This window comes from Arachis ipaensis, chromosome B4 (assembly GCF_059453495.1).
Source record: "Arachis ipaensis isolate K30076 ecotype BB chromosome B4, ASM5945349v1, whole genome shotgun sequence".
In the NCBI taxonomy this organism is placed as follows: Eukaryota; Viridiplantae; Streptophyta; class Magnoliopsida; order Fabales; family Fabaceae; genus Arachis; species Arachis ipaensis.
In genome coordinates this window covers 114,118,703-114,134,349 of record NC_142439.1, presented here as the reverse complement: position 1 = coordinate 114,134,349, position 15,647 = coordinate 114,118,703, and the positions used below count along the sequence as shown (strand labels likewise).

General features: G+C 40.6%; 1 non-coding gene across 1 annotated transcript; it reads left to right on the top strand.

Moving 5' to 3' along the window:
• Positions 1 to 424: 424 nt before the first annotated feature.
• Positions 425 to 528, top strand: LOC148568840 (small nucleolar RNA R71). The gene has a single exon (XR_015883003.1). It is a non-coding gene; the product is annotated as a small nucleolar RNA R71 (small nucleolar RNA).
• The last annotated feature ends 15,119 nt before the right edge of the window (positions 529 to 15,647 follow it).

Genomic DNA, 15,647 nt, shown 5'->3' with positions numbered 1-15,647 from the left:
CCATCCAGGGTTGTAGGTCTTGGAGTATGGATCATGGTTTTGCCTAGGTGAATTCCCAATGTAGTTGGCTTGCTCCTGACTACCCTCTGCTTCTTCATTCACTCCTTCTTGGGTTGTTGATGAAGTGGTGATTGCTGCTACTTGGTTCCTCTCCATCTTCTTGGTGAGGTCAGCCAGTTGCTGGGTAATGAGCTTGTTTTGGGCTAGCAGAGCATCTACATTGTTTAGTTCCATCACTCCTCTCGTGTTCCCTCTTTCGGAAGCATATAAGTAGTCATTCTCTGCTACAGTTTCAATGACATCTATGGCATCCTCAATGGTCTTCTTCTTGTTCAAAGATCCTCTGGATGAATGGTCTACGGCCTTCTTTGACTCATAAGAGAGCCCTTCATAGAAAATGTGCAGCTGCACCCATTCGTTGAACATGTCAGGTGGACACCTCCTTGTCAGGTCCTTAAACCTCTCCCATGCTTCATACAGAGTTTCACCATCTTGTTGCCTGAAAATATGGACCTCAGCTCTCAGCCTATTGATTCGTTGAGGGGGGTAAAATCTTGCTAAGAATTTATTCACCACATCTTCCCAAGTTGTCAAGCTCTCCTTTGGGAAAGACTCCAGCCACTTAGCTGCCTTATCCTTGAGTGAGAATGGAAATAAGAGCAGTCTATAGGCATCAGGATGAACACTGTTAGACTTCACTGTGTCGCAAATTCTCAGGAAGGTGGTTAGATGTTGATTGGGGTCCTCTTGGACACTCCCTCCGAACGAACAGTTGTTCTGAACAAGGGTGATGAGCTGTGGCTTCAGTTCAAAATTGTTGGCGTGGATGGTTGGTTTTTGAATGCTACTTCCACAGTTTCCTGGGTTTGGATTGATGTAAGAGCCTAAAACTCTTCTATCCTCCCCAGCATGATTTTCTCGACCTCCTCCGCCATGGTTGTGAGCCTCTTCTTCATGATGGTTCTCCATATTTTCATCCATGTTTGGTTCAAAGTACTTCTCCTCTTCCTCAGCACCAACTACTCTTTTTCCTCTTGCTTCCCTCCTTAATCTCAAGAAGGTCCTCTCAGGTTCAGAATCAAAGGAAGTTGAAGCCCCGCTTCTTCTCCCTGTCATACAACCAACAAGTACAAGCAAGGAAAATAGATGCAGAAAGTATTTCTGTCAGACTGACTGTTAGTGTGAGTGATGCAATATATCAAACAGTTAGTGGGTTAGTGAAATGAATGGTAAATAACTAAAAACGAAAAAGTAGGGGGAAGGGAAGAAATTAACTAAAACTGAAAGTAAATTACTCAAACAGAAAATTAAATCAAACAAAACAAAAATGCTCAATCTAGTTATCTTCCAATTTAATTATTGTTGATGCACAATCAATCCCCGACAACGGCGCCATAAACTTGATGCACGGAAAACTTGTCTCATAACAAATTTCCTTCGGCAAGTGTACCGAATATGTCGTCAAGTAAAAACTCACAATAGAGTGAGGTCGAATCCCACAGGGATTGATTGATCAAGCAACTTTAACTAGAGGAATGTTCTAGTTGAGCGAATCAGAATTTGAGTTGAGAATTGCAGAAAATTAAATGGCGGGAAAGTAAATAATAGAAAAGTAAATGCTAGAAATAAAGAGCTGAATGTAGATGACGGAAAGTAAATTGCAGAATCTTAAATGGGAATGGGGTAATTGCTCATAAAAGTAAATGACAGAAATTAAAGAGAATTGGTAAGATCATAAATGGGGAGTTCATTGGGCTCAGGAGATGTTGCATTCTCCGGATCAATTTCATTTTCATCTCTTCCTCAATCAATGCACTCATTGATCTCCTTGGCAATCTTGAGTGATCGAATTACAATTCCTTGTAATTAGATCTCTCAAATCTTGATCAATAGCCAATTCCTTGGTCAATTGCTCATGAGAAGAGATGAAGTATGGTCACTGATTATACCACATGCATTTCCCAAATCAAGTATTGAGAGGATTATAGTCACATATCCATCCAAACCCAATTTGGTCCAACATGAGAAAGCATTTCTAGCATGATCTCTTCATTCCTCTTTCAAGGTTCAAAAGAGATCCAAGTTTGAATAGCTTCTTTTCCAAGATAACTACCCAATTGGATGAAGATCGAAAGCTTTCAAGTAAAATCAAGAGGAAAGATAGAAGAAGAATAATGAAAACTAGTATTGATTGATGAGCGGATATTTTATACGCTTTTTGGGGTTAATTTCATATAGATTTTAGTATATTTTAGTTAGTTCTTAGTTTATTCTCATTAGTTTCTAGGCAAATTCATATTTCTGGACTTTACTATGAGTTTGTGTGTTTTTCTGTACTTTCAGGTATTTTCTGGCTGAAATTGAGGGAGCTGAGCAAAAATCTGATTCAGGCTGAAAAAGGACTGCTGATGCTGTTGGATTCTGACCTCTCTGCACTCAAAATGGAATTTCTGGAGCTACAAGAGTCCAAATGGCGCGCTTCTAATTGCGTTGGAAAGTAGACATCCAGGGCTTTCCAGAAATATATAATAGTCCATACTTTGCTCAAGGATAGACGACATAAACTGGCATTCAACGCCAGTTCCATGCTGCTGTCTGGCGTCCAGCGCCAGAAACAAGTTACAAAGTGAAGTTCAACGCCAGAAACAGGTTACAACCTGGCGTTGAACGCCCAAAACAGCCTAGGCACGTGAGAAGCTTTAGTCTCAGCCCCAGCACACACCAAGTGGGCCCCAGAAGTAGATTTCTGCACTATCTGTCATAGTCTACTCATTTTCTGTAAACCTAGGTTACCAGTTTAGTATTTAAACAACTTTTAGATATTTATTTTACATCTCATGACATTTTAGATCTAAACTTTGTACCTTTTGACGGCATGAGTCTCTAAACTCCATTGTTGGGGGTGAGGAGCTCTGCTATGCCTCAATGAATTAATGCAAGTATCTCTGTTTTCCATTCAAACATTCGTGTTCCTATCTAAGATATCCATTCGCGCCTAATTATGGAGAAGGTGATGACCCGTGACATTCATCACCTTCCTCAATCCATGAACGTGTGTCTGACAATCACCTCCGTTCTACATCAGATTAAATGAATATCTCTTAGATTCCTTAATCAGAATCTCCGTGGTATAAACTAGAATCCATTGGCAGCATCCTTGAGAATCCGGAAAGTCTAAACCTTGTCTGTGGTATTCCTAGTAGGATTCTGGGATTGGATGACTGTGACGAGCTTCGAACTTGTGAGTGCTGGGCATAGTGACAGACGCAAAAGGATAACGAATCCTATTCCGGTATGATCAAGAACCTACAGATGATTAGCCGTGCGGTGACAGCGCACCTGGACCATTTTCACTGAAAGGAAGGATGGTAGCCATTGACAACGGTGATCCTCCAACATACAGCTTGCCATAGGAGGGACGTGCATGCGTGAAGAAGAAGATAGGGAGAAAGCAGAGATTCAAAGAACGAAGCATCTCCAAAACTCCAACATATTCTCCATTACTGCACAACAAGTATTTAATTCGCACTCCTTTATTTTCTACAATTTGAACTGATAAACATAATTGACTTTCTGACTAAGATTTACAAGATAACCATAGATTGCTTCAAACCAACAATCTCCGTGGGATTCGACCCTTACTCACGTAAGGTATTACTTGGACGACCCAGTGCACTTGCTGGTCATGTGTGCGAAATTGTAAGAGAGTAACAATTTTGTGCACCAAGTTTTTAGCGCCGTTGCCGGGGATTGTTCGTGTTTGAACAATTGACGGTTTATTTTGTTGCTTAGATTAGGAAAATTTTTCTTTTTGGTTTAGAGTCTCTTATTATTGTTCTTGGTTAAAAATATCCTTCTTCAAAACAAGTGTTACATTTATTGCCCAATTGGCTAGAGTGTTGGTTTATGTTCTTGATGATTGGGCACCAGTTTCATTAAAAATCTTTTTCAAAAATAATTTTCCCTTGATTAAATCTTGTGCCAAACTTTAAGTTTGGTGTTTTCTTGTTGATTTTTTCTTTGGTTTTCTAAAAATTTTGAGTTTGGTGTTCCTTATTCATGTTCTTGTGTTCTTGTGAGTCTTCAAAGTGTTCTTGAGTTTTCCTTGTGTCTTGATCTTAAAATTTTTAAGTTTGGTGTTCCTTGGTGTTTTCCCTCCAAAATTTTCGAAAACTAGGAGCATTAGATCTAAAAATTTTAAATCTTGTGCTATTTTATTGTTTTTCTCTTTCCTCACTAAATTTAAAAATATCTTTTCTCTCTATTTCTAAAACAAATTTTCGAAATTTATTTCTAAAATTCAGATTTTTTTCAAAATTTAAAATCTTTTCCAAATCATATATTTTTCAAAACTTCCTGACCACTTTCTCTCCCCTCATTTTTTCGAAAATCTTCACCTATTTTTATTTATTTTATTTTAATTTATTTTATTTTCGAAATAATTAAATAAATAAATAAATAAATAAAAATAAATTTTTTTATTTTACATCATCTCCCTTTCTCCATCATGGATCTAAGTGGAAATGAATAGTCCAGGAGGACTCTGGGGTCATATGCTAACCCCTCTACTGCTTCACATGGGAGTAGTATCTGCATACCCTCCATTGGAGTCAGTAGCTTTGAGTTGAATCCTCACCTCATTATCATGGTGCAGCAAAGCTGCCAGTATTCCGGTCTTCCACAGGAAGAACCTACAGAGTTTCTGGCACAATTTTTACAAATTGCTGACACAGTACATGATAAGGAAATAGATCAGGACGTCTACAGACTATTACTGTTTCCGTTTGCTGTAAAAGATCAAGCTAAGAGGTGGTTAAATAACCAACCTAAGGCCAGCATAAGGACATGGAAACAGCTGACAGAAAAATTCCTGAATCAATACTTTCCCACCAAAACGGACGACACAGCTAAGGCTGGACATCCAAGGCTTCAAACAAGGAGATAATGAATCTCTTTATAATGCCTAGGAGAGATACAGAGAGATGCTACGAAAATATCCCTCTGAAATGTTTTCAGAGTGGGTTCAGTTAGACATCTTCTATTATGGGCTTGCAGAAGGAGCTCAGATGTCTCTGGATTACTCAGCTGGTGGATCTATCCACATGAGAAAGACAATTGAAGAAGCTCAAGAGCTCATTGATACAGTTGCCAGGAATCAGCATCTGTACCTAAGCAGTGACCCTTCCATGAAAGAAGAGGTTAAAACAGTGACTGCTGAACTCAGCCCTGTAAAACAAGCTGCTGAATTCAATCAGCAATTGGACTTTCTAACAAAGCAGTTAGCCGAATTCAAGGATAAACTACAAGAGACAAGGATGGCTAATATAAATATGGAAGAACAATTGAAGCAAACAAAGCAGCAGCTGTCAAGACAAATAACAGAAGAATGCCAAGCAGTTCAATTAAGAAGTGGGAAAATATTAAATACCCCACCTCAAGGCAGCAAAGAGCTAAGGAATGAGCAAACCACCCAAAATTCACCTGAGGACAGTAAGAGCCCAGGGAAAAGTAATTTTGGCATTAAAACGCCAGCAACCTGGTGGGAGGCTGGCGCTGAACGCCCAGACCATGCCCAAGACTGGCGTTCAACGCCAGTAACAAGCAAGGACTGGCGTTCAACGCCAGAAACAAGCAAGGATCTGGCGCTGAACACCCAAAATGGGCACAGTTCTAGCGTTTAGACGCCAGGAACAAACAAGGAGTTGACGTCTCACGTCACTCCAGCTTCTAACTCTGGCACTCAATTGCTAGTGAAGGATCAGACACACACAAGTGCTGATAACAACCCCTCTAAAAAGGCTTCTTCAACCCCTTCTGTAGGCAATAAACCTATAGCAACTAAGGTTGAGGAATATAAAGCCAAGATACCTTATCCTCAAAAACTCCGGAAAGAGGAGCAGGATAAACAATTTGCTCGCTTTGCTGATTATCTCAGGACTCTTGAAATAAAGATTTCATTTGCAGAGGCACTTGAGCAAATACCTTCTTATGCCAAGTTCATGAAAGAGATCTTGAGTCATAAAAAGGATTGGAGAGAAACAGAAAGAGTTCTCCTCACTGAAGAATGCAGTGCAGTCATTCTAAAAAGCTTTCCTGAAAAGCTTAAGGACCCTGGGAGTTTTCTGATACCATGCATATTAGAAGGTAATTGCACCAAGACAGCTTTGTGCGATCTTGGGGCAAGCATCAACCTAATACCTGCATCCACTATCAGAAAGCTTGGCTTAACTGAAGAAGTTAAACCAACCCGGATATGTCTCCAACTTGCTGATGGCTCCATTAAATACCCATCAGGCGTGATTGAAGACATGATTGTCAGAGTTGGGCCATTCGCCTTTCCCACTGACTTTGTAGTGCTGGAAATGGAGGAGCACAAGAGTGCTACTCTCATTCTAGAAAGACCCTTCCTAGCAACTGGACGAACCCTCATTGATGTTCAACAAGGGGAAATAACCCTGAGAGTCAATGATGATGAGTTTAAGTTGAATGCTGTCAAAGCCATGCAGCATCCAGACACATCAAAAGACTGCATGAAAGTTGATCTTATTGACTCTTTGGTAGAAGAGATCAACATGGCTGAGAGTCTCGAATCAGAGTTGGAAGACATCTTTAAAGATGTTCAGCCTGATTTGGAGGATTCAGAGGAGATTAAAGAGCCTCTGAAATTTCTTCTGGAAGAGGAAAAACCTCCTAAACCCGAGCTCAAACCATTACCACCATCCCTGAAATATGTATTTCTGGGAGAAGGTGACACTTTTCCAGTGATCATAAGCTCTGCTTTAAATCCACAGGAAGAGGAAGCACTTATTCAAGTGGTAAGGACACACAAGACAGCTCTTGGGTGGTCCATAGGTGACCTTAAGGGCATAAGCCCAGCTAGATGCATGCACAAAATCTTACTGGAGGATAATGCTAAACCAGTGGTTCAACCACAGAGGCGGCTAAATCCAGCCATAAAGGAAGTGGTGCAGAAAGAGGTCACCAAATTACTAGAGGCTGGGATTATTTATCCTATTTCTGATAGCCCCTGGGTGAGCCCTGTCCAAGTCGTCCCAAAAAAGGGAGGCATGACAGTTATTCATAATGAAAAAAATGAACTGGTTCCTACAAGAACAGTTACAGGGTGGCGCATGTGTATTGACTACAGAAGGCTCAATACAGCCACCAGAAAGGATCATTTTCCTTTACCATTCATAGACCAGATGCTAGAAAGACTAGCAGGTCATGATTATTACTGCTTTCTGGATGGCTACTCAGGCTATAACCAGATTGCAGTAGATCCCCAGGATCAAGAGAAAACAGCATTCACATGTCCATCTGGAGTGTTTGCTTATAGAAGGATGCCATTTGGGCTGTGTAATGCGCCTGCAACCTTCCAGAGATGCATGCTCTCTATTTTCTCTGACATGGTGGAAAAATTTCTGGAAGTCTTCATGGATGACTTCTCAGTATATGGAGACTCATTCAGCTCCTGTCTTGATCACCTGAAACTAGTTCTGAAAAGATGCCAAGAGACCAACCTGGTTTTAAACTAGGAAAAATGTCACTTTATGGTGACTGAAGTGATTGTCCTTGGGCATAAAATTTCAAACAAGGGAATAGAGGTGGATCAAGCAAAAATAGAGGTAATTGAAAAATTACCACCCCCTGCCAATGTTAAGGCAATTAGAAGCTTTATGGGGCATGCAGGATTCTATAGGAGGTTTATAAAGGATTTTTCAAAAATCGCAAAACCTCTAAGCAATCTGCTAGCTGCTGACACGCCATTTGTGTTTGACACAGAATGTCTGCAGGCGTTTGAAATGCTGAAAGCTAAGCTGGTCACAGCACTAGTTATTTCTGCACCAGACTGGACATTACCATTTGAGCTAATGTGTGATACCAGTGATCACGCCATTGGTGCAGTTTTGGGACAGAGGCATGACAAGCTTCTGCACGTCATTTATTATGCTAGTCGCATTTTAAATGATGCCCAGAAAAATTACACAACCACAGAAAAAGAATTACTTGCAGTGGTTTATGCCATTGACAAGTTCAGATCATACTTAGTAGGATCAAAAGTGATTGTTTATACTGACCATGCTGCTCTTAAATATCTACTCACAAAACAGGATTCAAAACTCAGGCTCATCAGATGGGTGTTGCTTCTACAAGAGTTTGATATAGAAATAAGAGACAGAAAAGGGACGGAGAACCAAGTGGCTGATCATCTGTCCCGGAAAGAGCCAGTAGAAGGGACGTCCCTCCCCTCTCTTGAGATCTCTGAGACTTTTCCGGATGAGCATTTATTTGCCATTCAGGAAACACCATGGTTTGCCGATATCGCAAACTATAATGCTGCAAGGTTCATACCCAAAGAGTACAACAGGCAACAAAAGAAAAAATTAATCACTGATGCAAAGTACTACTTGTGGGATGAACCCTATCTCTTTAAGAGATGTGCAGACGGAATAATCCGTAGGTGTGTTCCTAGAGAAGAAGCACAGAGGATCCTATGGCATTGCCATGGATCTCAATATGGAGGCCATTTCGGAGGTGAGCGAACAGCTACCAAGGTCCTCCAATGCGGCTTCTATTGGCCCACACTCTATAAAGATTCCCGAGAGTTTGTACGTAACTGTGACAGTTGCCAAAGAGCATGGTTACGCCATGCCTCAACAAGAAATCTTGGAGATTGAATTGTTTGACGTATGGGGAATTGACTTCATGGGACCTTTCCCACCATCATTCTCAAACACCTATATTCTGGTGGCAGTTGACTATGTATCAAAATGGATTAAAGCCATTGCCACACCCACCAATGATACTAAAACAGTGCTGAAGTTCCTCCGGAAATATATCTTCAGCAGGTTTGGGGTCCCTAGAGTACTAATCAGTGATGGGGGCACTCACTTCTACAACAAACAGTTTTACTCTGCCATGGTCCGGTATGGGATTCGCCACAAGGTGGCGACCCCATATCATCCACAGACTAATGGACAAGCTGAAGTCTCTAACAGAGAGCTAAAAAGAATCCTAGAACGGACTGTAAATACCCGTAGAAAGGATTGGGCAAGAAGCTTGGATGATGCTCTGTGGGCATACAGAACAGCATTCAAGACTCATATAGGGACCTCTCCATACCAACTGGTCTATGGTAAGGCATGTCACCTGCCCGTGGAACTGGAACATAAAGCCTACTGGGCAACCAGATTCCTGAACTTTGATGCCAGATTAGCTGGAGAAAAAAGATTGCTCCAGCTAAATGAGCTAAAGGAATTCAGATTCACTGCTTTCGAAAATGCCAAGCTTTATAAAGAAAAATAAAAAAAGTGGCATGACAGAAAGCTGTCATCTAGAATCTTTGAACCAGGACAAAAGGTTCTGTTGTTCAACTCTAGGCTCAGGCTATTCCCCGGGAAACTGAAGTCCCGGTGGAAGGGACCATATGTGATTACAAGTGTATCACCATATGGTTATGTAGAGCTTCAAGATATTGATTCTGATAAGAAGTTCATTGTTAATGGACAGAGAATCAAGCACTATCTTGAAGGCAATGTTGAGCAAGAGTGCTCAAGGCTGAAGCTAGACTAAAAGCTCAGCAAGGTCCAGCTAAAGACAATAAAGAAGCGCTTGCTGGGAGGCAACCCAGCCATGGGGCATCAATCCTCTAAGCATTTTTGCCCTCTTTTTATTTTTATTTTTATTTGTTTATATAAAGTTCACTGATCCTAAAACAGAGAAAAAGAGCTCACTGGCAAGAAAACGCCAGTAAAAGTCTGTTTTGGGCGTTCAACGCCCAACAGAAGCATCCACTGGGCGTTGAACGCCAGTGAGGATAGCCATCTGGGCGTTAAACGCCAGAAAGAAGCTCTTTCTGGGCGTTTAACGCCAGATTTACAGCATTCTGGGTGTTCAGAAAAATGCCCAGTAACAAAGGACTTCCTGGCGTTCAACGCCAGAAAGAAGCAGCAGCTGGGCGTTGAACACCCAGGAGAGGCAGCATTTGGGCGTTGAACGCCCAAAACATGCAGCGTTTGGGTGTTCAAACGCCAGGATGGTGGGGAGGAGGTAAATTCATTTTTTCTTCATATTTTTTATTTTAATCTTAATTTTCATGCTTTAATTCATGATTTCTTGCATAAACATGTTAAGAACCCTGATTTCTAAAATCCCTAATTTCTAAAAACCCTACCTTAAAAATATCAAATGTATCTTAATCCATAAGCACAAACCCTCTTTTTCAAATTCAATCCAACTCTTTTTCAAAATTTCAAAACAAATCTAATTTTTTCAACTAATATCTTTTTCAAATCTCCACATTATCTTTTTCAAAATCTAGATTTATCTTTTTCAAAAATTTTTCATATCTTTTCAATTTTAAACTATATCCTCTCTTATCATATCTTCTATCTTATCTTTTCCAAATTAATCTTTTTATCATATCTTTTCAAAATTTTCGAACCCACCCCCCTCCCTTTATATATGGGTTCGGCCTCCACCCTCCTCCATCAACAATTGCACCTAGCTCTCCTTCTATCCCTCTCCTTTATTTTCTTTTGCTTGAGGACAAGCAAACCTCTAAGTTTGGTGTGTTTATCCGTGATCACTAAGAGCATGGCTCCTAAGGGAAAACAACCCACTTCAAGAGGCAAGAAAGAGAGCGTTCCAAAACCACTTTAGAATCAAGGGAAGTTCTTATCTAAAGAACATTCAGACCATTATTATAAAATAATGGGTCTAAGATCAGTGATCCCGGAAGTTAGATTCGATCTGAAAGAAGACGAATATCCGGAGATCCTGGAGCAAATCCGAATCAGGAACTGGGAGATCCTAGCCAATCCTGAAACGAAAGTGGGAAGGAATATGGTCCAGGAGTTCTACACTAATATGTGGCATACAGACAGGCAAAGACTATCTGGATCTGATATCTATGACTATCGAACCATGGTCAGAGGAAAGATTATTCATACCCACCCTGACAAGATCAGAGAGATCTTAAAGCTACCTCAGCTGAAAGATGATCCAGACTCCTTCAATAGGAGAATGATGAGAACAAACAAGAGCCTGGATAAGATTCTAGAGGACATATGCATCCCTGGAGCCAGGTGGACCACCAGCACGAAGGGTGTTCCTAATCAACTCAAAAGAGAAGATCTCAAACCAGTAGCCAGAGGCTGGCTGGACTTCATTGGGTATTCCCTGCTGCCCACTAGCAACCGTTCTGAAGTCACTGTTAAAAGAGCGGTGATGATCCATTGCATCATGATGGGAAAAGAAGTGGAAGTTCATCAACTGATTTCAACTGAATTCTACAAAATTGCTAACAAAAATTCTAAAGAGGCCAGGTTGGCTTACCCAAGCTTGATTTCTCTGCTCTACAAGGACGCTGGAGTAAGGATGGGAATAACTGAGTATATCTCAATTGAGAAACCAATCACCAAAGCATCAATGGAAAAACAACAAGCACAGGATGACCCCATCAAGAAGAAAACACAGGAATTTCTCCCAGAAATCCCTCAATCTGAATATTGGGAGTATCTTGAAACATCAGTTACCAAGATGCAAGAAGCTATGGAACAAATAATAAAGGAACAGAAGGAACAAAGTCAAATTCTTTGCTATTTGATTAAAGAACAGGAAGAGCAAGGGCGTGACTTGAGGGAATTAAAGCGCCAGAAGTTATCTCTTGAAGGACCAAGCACCCCACAGATCCGAGGAACATCCACTTCCCAGAACAAAGGTTGTTAAATTCCAATTTCTGCTTTAACTCTGTGATAGTTGTCGTTATAGGAGTTTACCTTAGGAGTCATATAGTAGTAATTAGTGTCTATTTTGATTTTATCTCCAATTAAGTTATAGTCTATTTTTCTCATCATCAGCAAACATGAATAAAATAGCAGATCCTTTGAATAAGAGGCAATAAAATTTGAGTTTTAATAAGAAAAATTCTAATTAGTAGCATGTGGTGGCAATGCTTTCTGTCTTCTGAATGAATGCTTGAACAGTGCATATATCTTTTGAATTTGTTGTTTAAGACTGTTAAATATGTTAGCTCTTGAAAGAATGATGAACATGAGACATGTTATTGATAATCTGAAAAATCATAAAAATGATTCTTAAAGCAAGAAAAAGCAGCAAAGAACAAAGCTTGCAGAAAAAAAATAGAAAGAAAAAGAAAAACAAGCAGAAAAAGCCAAAAGCTCTTAAAACCAAAAGGCAAGGGTAAATAAAAAGGATCCCAAGGCTTTGAGCATCAGTGGATAGGAGGGCCTAAAGGAATAAAATCCTGGCCTAAGCGGCTAAACCAGGCTGTCCCTAGCCATGTGCTTGTGGCGTGAAGGTGTCAAGTGAAAACTTGAGACTGAGCAGTTAAAGTCAAGGTCCAAAGCAAAAAGAAGAGTGTGCTTAAGAACCCTGGACACCTCTAATTGGGGACTTTAGCAAAGCTGAGTCACAATCTAAAAGGGTTCACCCAATTATGTGTCTGTGGCATTTATGTATCCGGTGGTAATACTGAAAAACAAAGTGCTTAGGGCCACGGCCAAGACTCATAAAGTAGCTGTGTTCAAGAATCATCATACTGAAATAGGAGAATCAATAACACTATCTGAATTCTAAGTTCCTATAGATGCCAATCACTCTAAGCTTCAATGGATAAAGTGAGATGCCAAAACTGTTCGGAAGCAAAAAGCTACTAGTCCCGCTCATCTAATTAGAATCTAAGCTTCACTCAAAAACTCTGAGATATTATTGCTTCTTGACTTATTAGTCTTCTATTTTATTTGTCTAGTTGCTTGAGGACAAGCAACAGTTCAAGTTTGGTGTTGTGATGAGCGGATATTTTATACGCTTTTTGGGGTTAATTTCATATAGATTTTAGTATATTTTAGTTAGTTCTTAGTTTATTCTCATTAGTTTCTAGGAAAATTTCATATTTCTGGACTTTACTATGAGTTTGTGTGTTTTTCTGTAATTTCAGGTATTTTCTGGCTGAAATTGAGGGAGCTGAGCAAAAATCTGATTCAGGCTGAAAAAGGACTGCTGATGCTGTTGGATTCTGACCTCTCGGTACTCAAAATAGAATTTCTGGAGCTACAGAGGTCCAAATGGCGTGCTTCCAATTGCGTTGGAAAGTAGACATCCAGGGCTTTCCAGAAATATATAATAGTCTATACTTTGCTCAAGGATAGATGACGTAAACTGGCGTTCAACGCCAGTTCTATGCTGCTATCTGGCGTCCAGCGCCAGAAACAAGTTACAAAGTGGAGTTCAACGCCAGAAACAGGTTACAACCTGGCGTTGAATGCCCAAAACAGCCCAGGCACGTGAGAAGCTTTAGTCTCAGCCCCAGCACACACCAAGTGGGCCCCAGAAGTGGATTTCTGCACTATCTGTCATAGTCTACTTATTTTCTGTAAACCTAGGTTACCAGTTTAGTATTTAAACAACTTTTAGAGATTTATTTTACATCTCATGACATTTTAGATCTGAACTTTGTACCTTTTGATGGCATGAGTCTCTAAACTCCATTGTTGGGGGTGAGGAGCTCTGCTGTGCCTCGATAAATTAATGCAAGTATCTCTGTTTTCCATTCAAACATGCGTGTTCCTATCTAAGATATCCATTCGCGCCTAATTATGGAGAAGGTGATGACCCATGACATTCATCACCTTCCTCAATCCATGAACATGTGTCTGACAATCACCTCCGTTCTACATCAGATTGAATGAATATCTCTTAGATTCCTTAATCAGAATCTCCGTGGTATAAGCTAGAATCCATTGGCATCATCCTTGAGAATCCGGAAAGTCTAAACCTTGTCTGTGGTATTCCTAGTTGGATTCTGGGATTGGATGACTATGACGAGCTTCGAACTTGCGAGTGCTGGGCATAGTGACAGACGCAAAAGGATAACGAATCCTATTCCGGTATGATCAAGAACCTACAGATGATTAGCTGTGCGGTGACAGCGCACCTGGACCATTTTCACTGAAAGGAAGGATGGTAGCCATTGACAACGGTGATCCTCCAACATACAGCTTGCCATAGGAGGGACGTGCATGCGTGAAGAAGAAGATAGGGAGAAAGCAGAGATTCAAAGGACGAAGCATCTCCAAAACTCCAACATATTCTCCATTACTGCACAACAAGTATTTAATTCGCACTCCTTTATTTTCTACAATTTGAACTGATAAACATAATTGACTTTCTGACTAAGATTTACAAGATAACCATAGATTGCTTCAAACCAACAATCTCCATGGGATTTGACCCTTACTCACGTAAGGTATTACTTGGACAACCCAGTGCACTTGCTGGTCATGTGTGCGAAATTGTAAGAGAGTAACAATTTTGTGCACCATTGATCCATCAAATTACAACAGAGCTCCCTAACCCAATGAAAGGGGTTTAGTTGTTCATAGCTCTGGAAAATGAAAACAAAGATGGAGAATACATTATGAAACTAGAAGTGCAGAGAAAGTAAAATATAGAGAGTAGTTCTATGCCAAGAGGCTCCCTATAATTTCCAACTCCCTTTTCAATTCAAAGCTACTCCTATATATACTACTCTTCTGATCTTCTAGTTGGCTCTTCAAGTCTTGGGTATGGGCCTTTGGATCTTGAGTTTGAAGCAGTTATCTTCTTCATTGGGATTGGCTTTACTTGCAGAGAGAAAGTGTGAAGTGGGCAGAGACTTTAGCTCAGGACGTTAGTGGTGTTAACGTTTAAGTGGAGATGTGGGTTCGAGAACGTTAGTGACAATCACCTTTTTTACTAACGTTCCTCACCAAAGTAAGAGCCACGTTAACTCCAACGTTAGTGGCACATACGTTGCTACTAACGTTGCCTCTTTGTCCTTCGCACACGTTATTGGGACTCACCTTTCCCAGTAACGTTGAGAAGTCTCCCCCTTCCTTATGTTAGAGTCCACGTTAACTTAGTTAACGTGGCTCTTTTAACGTAGGCTTGCCAACCTTCGAGAACGTTAGTGACACTTACCATTGTCACTAACGTTCCAATGTGCCCCTATTTCTCACGTTAGAGTTCACGTTAACTAGGTTAACGTGGCTTCTAACGTGGCCATGCTAGCCATCCCCAACGTTAGTGACAAAGTTGAGTGTCACTAACGTTGGCTCATCATTCCCTTATCCACGTTAGCTTCCACGTTAACTAAGTTAACGTGGGAGTTAACGTGGCTCATAGTGGCTTGTGTGGGCTCATTCCAACGTTAGTGACAATGTTGGGTGTCACTAACGTTGGCGATCACCTCCCTTCTTCACATTAACTTCCACGTTAACTAAGTTAACGTGGCTTATTGGGGCTTGTATAGGTTCCTTCCAATGTTAGTGACAATGTTTGGTGTCACTAACGTTGTCGACCACCTTGTTTCTTCACGTTAGCTTCCACGTTAACTAGGTTAACGTGGGAGTTAACGTGGCTTATTGTGACTTGGCCAACGTTAGTGATAAAGTTGAATGTCACTAACGTTGGCTTCCCCTTTACTTCTTAACGTTAGAGGCCACGTTAACTAAGTTAACGTGGCAACTAATGTGGCCACTTATAAGCTTTGTCCAACGTTAGTGATAATGTTAAGTGTCACTAACGTTGGCTCCATTTCCTTTCTTCCACGTTAGAGTTCACATTAACTTAGTTAACGTGACTCT